The sequence below is a fragment of the Thamnophis sirtalis genome, unplaced genomic scaffold (assembly GCF_051295495.1).
Source record: "Thamnophis sirtalis isolate CommonGarterSnake01/CBP01778 unplaced genomic scaffold, rThaSir2_p1.2 scaffold_14, whole genome shotgun sequence".
In the NCBI taxonomy this organism is placed as follows: Eukaryota; Metazoa; Chordata; class Lepidosauria; order Squamata; family Natricidae; genus Thamnophis; species Thamnophis sirtalis.
In genome coordinates, this window is record NW_028261394.1 from 30,353,046 (window position 1) to 30,360,959 (window position 7,914).

Sequence of the window (7,914 nt, forward strand, 5' to 3'; positions counted from 1 at the left end):
CCCCTTACCCTTGACTTGCTTGTCGGAAGCTGCGGGGAAGTATTCTGACCGAGGCTTCCCAAGAGTATGAAGCAAACCGCTTGCCCTGACAAAAAACCCTTTTATTAATTTCCTGTGAATTCTGCTCATTCACATTCAGCGAAGTTTTTCAAGGGTGGATTTACAGTCACAGACCTTATCTGACTTGGAGAGCTAACAGGTTGTTATCTGCAAAACTTGGCAAGGAGTCTTAGAGAGCCATGAACCAATTAAGCAAACTAATTGTCTCCTGCAAACTCCACTCCCCTTTTGCTCCTCTTTTATTTCTTCTGAGAGGACCCATTCATTGTTCACCTGTGGCCTTACTCCCAAGTCGACCCTTGTTCTTTAACTGTTCCCTTCGTCTGGCAACTCTGCACATGCACATACTGGGAACAGGCTCCAGCTGTTCATCTGCCTCACTGATGTCTGACTCTGAAGGCAGCTGATAACTGGCATATGGCTCTGACTCCCCTCTCTGGCTCCGACTCAGAGCCCTCATCAGAGTCTTCCCCAGACTCCAGGACTGGCCCATCTTCCTCCCCAACCTCCTCACTGTCTCAATCTGCTGCCAACTCCACTGGCCACTGGAGGCCACAAAAAGGAAGGTTGCAAATGACAATTATGTGACCCAAGGATGCCACAACCATCATAAATTCATGCTGGTTCCCAAGCACCCGAATTCTGATCATGTGACCATGGGGCATGCTGTGACAGTCGTAAGTGCGAGGACTGGCCGTAAGTTGCTTTTTTTTCAGTGCAGTTGTAACTTCAAACTGAGCGCACATCGAGGAAACCCCATCATGTATTGATTTCATAAATACAGGTAGTCCTCGACTTACGACCACAGTTGGGCCCAACATCCCTGTTCTTAAGTGAGACATTTGTTAAGTGAGTTCTGCCCCGTTCTACGACTTTTTTGCCTCTGTTGTTAAGTGAATCACTGCAGTTGATAAATTAGTAAGCCGGCCGCTAAGTGAATCTGGCTTCCCCATTGATTTTGCTTGTCAGAAGGTCACAAAAGGGGATCACATGACCCAGGGACACTACGACAGTCATAACTATGAGCCAGTTGCCAAGCATCTGAATTCTGATCACGTGATCTATGGGGTTCTTGCAAAATGTGAAAAACTGTCCTAAGTCACTTTTTTTTTAGTGCCGTTGTAACTTTGAATGGTTACTAAATGAACTGTTGTAAGTCGAGGCTCTGACTTTGTAAATAGAATGAATAGTTTCATGTTAGACACACATACATTAATAACATCTCTATAATCCTCAAATGCAGCTGGTCTGCCTGGATTCCATATTGGATGTTAATACCATTGAGTGAGTCCAGAGGTATTTCAGGAGAAGAGTCCTCCATTCCTCTGCTCACAATAGAATCCCTTATGCCAGTGGTCTCTAACCTTGGCAACTTTAAGACCTGTGGACTTCAACTCCCAGAGTTCCTCAGCCAGCAAAGCTGGCTGAGGAACTCTGGAAGTTGAAGTCCACAAGTCTTAAAGTTGCCAAGGTTGGAGACCACTGCCTTATGACACCAGGCTTGAAATTTTGGGCTTAGACAACTTAGAACTATGCCGCCTTCGGCCTGACCCAAGCATAGTACTCAAAATTATTTTTCTACAATGTCCTACCTATCAACGACTACTTCAGCTTCAACTGCAATAATACACAAGCACACAATAGATACAAACTCAAGGTAAACCGCACCAAACTCGATTGCAGAAAATACGACTTCAGAAACAGAGGGGTCGACGCCTGGCCTGCTCTACCTGACTCCGTTGTTAGTTCCTCAAAGCCCCACAGCTTCCACATTAAGCTGTCTACCGTGGACCTCACCCCATTCCTAAGAGGTCCGTGAATAAGCGCACCAGAGTGCCTATCGTCCCTGTCCTGTTGTCCCCATTGATCTGTACTCATCTCATGTCTATGCTTATACTTATTTGTAATCACTTATTGAGACTCTTTTCCTGCGTTCATGCCCATGTTTATACTTATCCCTGTTACCTTGCAGATGTTTGACCAACTAAATAAATTAAATAAAACAAATAATAAAAAAATATGCAAAAGACTATCACCCAGTCCAAAAGGGAAGGGCCCAAGCAATCTCCCCACCAGCAATCAGCACCCAGATCAGCATAGATTAATTCCAAGGTTAATATCAGACCAACAATCACGCAAACAATCCGACCCTAATCAAGAAACTGCCAAAGAGCCAGCAGTAAACAGCCCAAACGCAGAATCTCTAAGACCATCCAAATGAACACTGACAGGGCAAGCCACCGGACCATAAATTGACAGCAAACAGCACTCCTTATTAGCATGGATGATGTTACCTAGTCAGGTCATGAAACGCTTGCAAGAAAACAAGCAAGCTCAGAGAGCACCAAGGACCCCTAGAGGAGGAGGAGTCCTCCTCCTCCTCCTCCTCCTCCTCCTCCTCCTCCTCCTCCTCCTCCTCCTCCTCCTCCTCCTCTTCTCTGCAAGCACCCCACTCTTTCAGCATGGATGATGTTACCTAGTTTGGGTAATGAAACGTCTGCAAGAAAACAAGCAAGCTCAATGCGCACCAAGGACCCCACAATTCTCCTCCTCCCCTCCCTTCTAAAGCACTGATGCTGTAACCTAGTTTGAATAATGAAATGTTTGCAAGAAAACAAACGTCAGAGAGCACCAAGGACCCCACAGTCGTCGTCCTCCTCCTCCTCCTCCTCCTCTTCCTCCTCCTCCTCCTCCTCCGCCTCCCTTCCAAAAGCACCCCTCTCTTCTACCATAGCACTGACGTTGTTACCTAGTTTGGGTGATGAAACGGTCTGCAAAAAAACAAGCAAACTCAGAGAGCACCAAGGAGAGCATGCAGTTTCATATTTGCTCGTTGAGAATGTAATTGTGATGATGGGCTTTTTAAACATTTTGGGTACACGCAAAAAAAAATAAAAAATAAACTCGGTTGCTAAATGAATGGCTGTACGTCCAATGACTCCCTGCAATTAAGTAAGCAGAACAGATGGGCCCAGAAGGCAAAGGTGCCAACTCTCCACAGCAAAGGAAGGACGATGTGTGTGTGTGTGTGTCACTGAGAACAACGGGTGGAATATCCCTGCAGGGCAGAGCCAGGCCCAACAAAGCAGCTGCAAAAATCGTCAGCAACTGTCAGCAGCGAAGAGAAAATTAAGAAATGGACTAACCACAACTGGACGAAGTGTGAAGCTGAGCCCCAGCAAACCACACGCAGACACACACACACACACACACACACAACATGCAGTGCAACATTGCTTCAGGGCTTCATTGCTCAAGGGCTTTCAGGTTTTTTTAAGAGCAGAGTCTTGGTTTCATTCATCCTGGCTATATCTGTACCCTGGTTATTGAAACCATAGTTTCTTTTCAACTGCCCCGGGGATGTGCACAACACCGGGAAGCCAGGGCTAACTTTAATTGTGAGGAGATTTTACAAAAGAGGGGGGGAGGGGTTGGTGGGTTGGTTGCACCACTGTGAATAGAAGAGTGAAGGGATCTTGGAGGTCTTCTAGTCCAACCCCTGCTTAGGCAGGAAACCCTATAGCATTTCAGACAAACGGTTATCCAACATCTTCTTAAAAACATCCAGTGTTGGAGCATTCACAACTTCTGGAGGCAAGTTGTTCCACTGATTAATTGTTCTCACTGTCAGGAAATTTCTCCTCAGTTCTAAGTTGCTTCTCTCCTTGATTAGTTTCCACCCATTGCTTCTTGTCAGGTGCTTTGGAGAATAGTTTGACTCCCTCTTCTTTGTGGCAGCCCCTGAGATATTGGAGCACTGCTATCATGTCTCCCCTAGTCCTTCTTTTCATTCAACTAGACATCCCCAGTTCCTGTAACCGTTCTTCATATGTTTTAGCCTCCAGTCCCCTAATCATCTTGGTTGTTCTTCTCTGCACTCTTTCTAGAGTCTCCACATGCAACATTCCCCTATTTGGGTCCAGAGGCTTCCAACCCAAACGGAGCCAAGGTTATTGCCACCCACAGCCCCAGGTTGCCTTCGCACGACGCACCTCACCCAACAAACCCAAACCTCCCTTCCCCAGCCCGCTCCCACGACCGTCGTCAAACCCCGGAAATGAGTGCGTTTTCTCTGCAGAAACAATGCTGGCGAGGGTCGTGACAACCCCAAAAGCGCAACGGCCACCCAGAAAGGACCCCTGTGTCCCCCCCACCTCTACCTTCTGAAATGGAGCGAGGGGCTTCTTCTCCCCGGGCACCGCAGAGGCGACTTTCCTGCCCACCGGCCGGACTGCCCCCCCCCCAAGAAAAGAGGCTCGTCCGGGGTCTCTTGGACCCCCAATATAGGCGGGGAGACCCCTCCCCAAAATAAGATTCCCGGGTCAGAGGGGGTGGCGAAGACCCCCCCGAAGGGGCAGATCTAGAAAGCGAGTCCAGCAGCTCTTTCTTCCCTGCGCCCTTCCCCGGCGGCTGTCTCGGCGGGTCGGGACCTCTCCTCACCTGCGCTCCTGCCCGGGGCGGCGGTTCCTGCAGACGGAGCGCGCTGGGATGCGCGGCGGGGCGGCGAACTGGCCTCCCCCTCCTCCCCGGAGGCACCGGCTCTCCACCCGCTGGGTCGGGTCGCTGCTCCTCGCCGCCGCCGGGCTCCACTTCTGCTTCTCCGGCAGCGGCGGCTGCGGAGGTTGGCCCGGCGGGGCGGAGGGAGGGAAGGCCACGTGACGCGTCGCGGAGGGGGCAGGAACGGCCGCCGCCCCCGCCCCCCCCCTAGGCCAGGGGGCGCCCTTGGAGGTTCGGGCGCTCGCGCGGGCAGGGGGTTTGCAGGCGGCCGCAGGCTGGTCCTAGGACAGCAAATCACTTTGGGATTAAAGCAGGAGAAAAGAGGGGGGGGGAGAAAAGGAAGGAGGGAAGGAAGGAAGGAAGGAGAGAGAAGAAGAAAGGGAGGGAGGAAAAGAAAGAAAGAAAAAAGAAAGGGAGGGAGGGAGGAAAAGGAAAAGAAAGAGAGAGAGAGGAGAAAGAGAGTCAGGCTGGGAGTATTACTTGGAACCATGTCAGAAAGAAGGGAGGGAAAGAAAAAGAAAGAAAAAAGAAAGGAAAGAAAGAAAGAAAAGGAAGGAAAGAAAGGAAAGAAAGAAGGGAGGAGGGAAAGGAAAAGAAGGAAGAAAGGAGGAAAAGAAAGAAAGGAGGGAGGGAAAGAAAAAGAAAGAGAGAAAGAGAGAGTGAGTTAGGCTGGGAGTGTTACTTGGAAACGTCAGAAAGGAAGGAGGGAAAGAAAAAGGAAAGGAAGACAGAAAGAAAAGGAAGGAAAGAAAGAAAAGAAAGAAGGGAGGGAGGGAAAAGAAAAGAAAGGAAGAAAGGAGGGAGGAAAAGAAAAAGAAAGGAAAGAAGGAAAGAAAGAAAGGAAAGAAAGAAAAGGAAGGAAAGAAAGGAAGAAGGAAGAGGTGGGCAGGAGAGGCAGTGTGGGCAGGGCGTTGGACTCCAGGGCCCATGCGCCCCAAGCCAGTGTGAGGATGCTAAGAGAGTTGTATCAGAAACTCCTGGGGTCATTGTAAGGGGAAGAAGGGCAGCGCTGGACAAGGGCCCTGCAGCCCCCCTGGTGAGGCAGGTGGAAAATAAATTTTAAGAAATAAGTATATATAAAATCTCTGCCCCGGTGCAGGCTGGTTCCAAGACAGCAAATCACTTTGGGGTTAAAGCAGGAGAAAAGAGAGGGAGAGTAAAAAGGAAGAAGGGAAGGAAGGAGAGAGAGAGAGAGAGAAAGCAGAAAGGAAGGGAGGTAAAAAAGAAAGAAAAGAAAAAAGGAAAGGAAAGAGAAAGAAAGAAAGTAAAGAAGAAAGAAAGAAAGAAAGAAAGAAAGAAAGAAAGAAAGAAAGAAAGAAAGAAAGAAAGAAAGAAAGAAAAAGAAAGAGTCAGGCTGGGAGTGTTACTTGGAACCTTGACAGAAAGGAGGGAGGGAAAGAAAAAGAAAGGAGAAGGGAGGGAGGGAAGAAAAGGGAAAAAAAGAAGGAAGAAGAGACACTCTCTTCCTTTCTCATCCCAACGAAATGAAGCCGATCAGGTTTCTCGGGAACGGCCTGGCCCATTGCCAGAACACGCAATAGTTTCTTAGGCTGCAAGATTAGCCTGCAAAATCTGGGTGAAAAGCAACGTCGCCTTAAAAACGCACCCAGGCAGAAGCAGCTGATTTTTCGGGAACAAGCTCAGATACAGAGAACCTTAAAAAAAAACAAAAAAAACCAATAACCATGATAAGCTCAACTCTCAAAATTCAAGCTGCATTTATTTGGATTGGCATGGATGCCATGCCCACATAACCACCTGTCTTAATACAAATGTACTTATTTCCCCGAGCATGCCTTGTTCAGTTGCCCCTCCACCGAAGTCACCTAAATTGCACCTTAAAGGAAACGGTTGTTGATCACATCGTTAACAATCATAAACTTTATAGATTCATATAAGTCCTTTTGCGTCCTATCCCTTCTGGTGGATAGGATCCCAAGCCCCTGGGAGCTGCAGCTGATCTGGGAAGAACTGAGATTAGGGACTCATTAAACGATAAAACAATGAGACAACTCCTGTTCCTGTAACCAATGGTGGAGCCGGTCTGTATTTCATTAAACTTGAATTAAAGGCAGAGGGCAAGAAGAATTCTGACTTAGACTACTTAGGCAAGTTAAAAGGTGTTCTTGCAAACCCTGGAACAGGTTGTGCAAGTTATTTAAAGTATTTCGAAGCCCAGGAAATGCAAGCATCTGATCAAGACGTGTCCATTCCTTTTGGAAACCCATAAAACCTGGGCCAATTAATTTTTTTCAAACAGGAATCTCCGCTGGTGTATTTGTGAGCAGATCAGATCAACCAGCCAACGAATTTGCTCGCCATCTTTTGCCCTCCAAAGAGATTTCTCTGAGAGAACCAGAAAGCATTAAACTTTCTGGATGGATGATTCACGGCAGTTAGTCCTCGACTTACTACTAGTTGCTTAGCGACCATTTGAAGTTGTGACCAACCCAGCACAGATCTGAATTCCTGACATTTGCGAGCCCCCAAATGCATGTGAAGTTTGGGTGCTTAGAAATGCTCTGAAAATAAAGAGTTACTTCAGATTCAGATACACGAGGAGACAGATCTCTGATCTTAGGATACTGTTGTTGTTGTTGTTGTTAGTTGCGAAGTCATATCTGACCCATCGCAACCCCATGGTAGAGAACAGGAAGGTCTCCTCCAGGCCTTCCTGTCCTCTTCCATCCTCTGGAGTCCATTTCAGCTCACTCTTACTGCTTCAGTGACTCCATCCAGCCACCTCATTCTCTGTCGTCCCCTTCTTCTTCTTCTTCTGCCCTCAATCTTTCCCAGCATTAGGCTCTTCTCCAGTGAGTCCTTCCTTCTCATTAGATGGCCAAAGTATTTGAGTTTCCTCTTCAGGATCTGGCCTTCTAAAGAGCAGTCAGGGTTGATCTCCTCCAGGACTGACCAGTTTGATCATCTTGCAGTCCAAGGGACTCACAGGAGTCTTCTCCAGCACCATATTTCAAAGGTCTCAATTCTTTGGCTCTCAGCCTTTCTTATGGTCCAACCTTCACAGCCATCCATTGCAACTCGGAAAACCATAGCCTTGACTAGACACACTTTTGTTGTCAGGGTGATGTCTCTGCTTTTTAGTATCTTAGGATAGGGGACTCTTATCCTGGTTAGCAAAATAATTTGATTTTGGAATGAGAAGGAAAGCCAATCCTCCATAGACCCTTCCTTTGGATGACTAGTATCGGGAAAATTAGGTCGGGATTTAATTAATTTGTGTGCCGCACCTTGATTACGCCACACCGCCCAGCCGGAGAAGCTAGGAAATGCTGGCACTTGTGTATTAACAACATCGTTTATTTTTCCCTTTCCTCTGGAGAAGATAAGCATTGCCCT

The 7,914-nt window shown here is 47.7% G+C and overlaps 1 protein-coding gene across 2 annotated transcripts in view; it reads right to left on the reverse strand.

The window, feature by feature from the left end:
- Positions 1 to 4,673, reverse strand: part of PLCG2 (phospholipase C gamma 2) — a 104,897-nt gene extending 100,224 nt beyond the window's left edge. The window contains exon 1 of one of the 2 annotated variants that reach the window (XM_087729406.1): positions 4,501 to 4,672. The gene's annotated coding sequence lies outside the window, so the exon portion shown is untranslated. Of the gene's footprint in view, positions 1 to 4,500 lie in introns of both variants that reach the window. The other variant, XM_087729407.1, reaches the window with a different exon arrangement.
- Between the last annotated feature and the right edge of the window lie 3,241 nt (positions 4,674 to 7,914).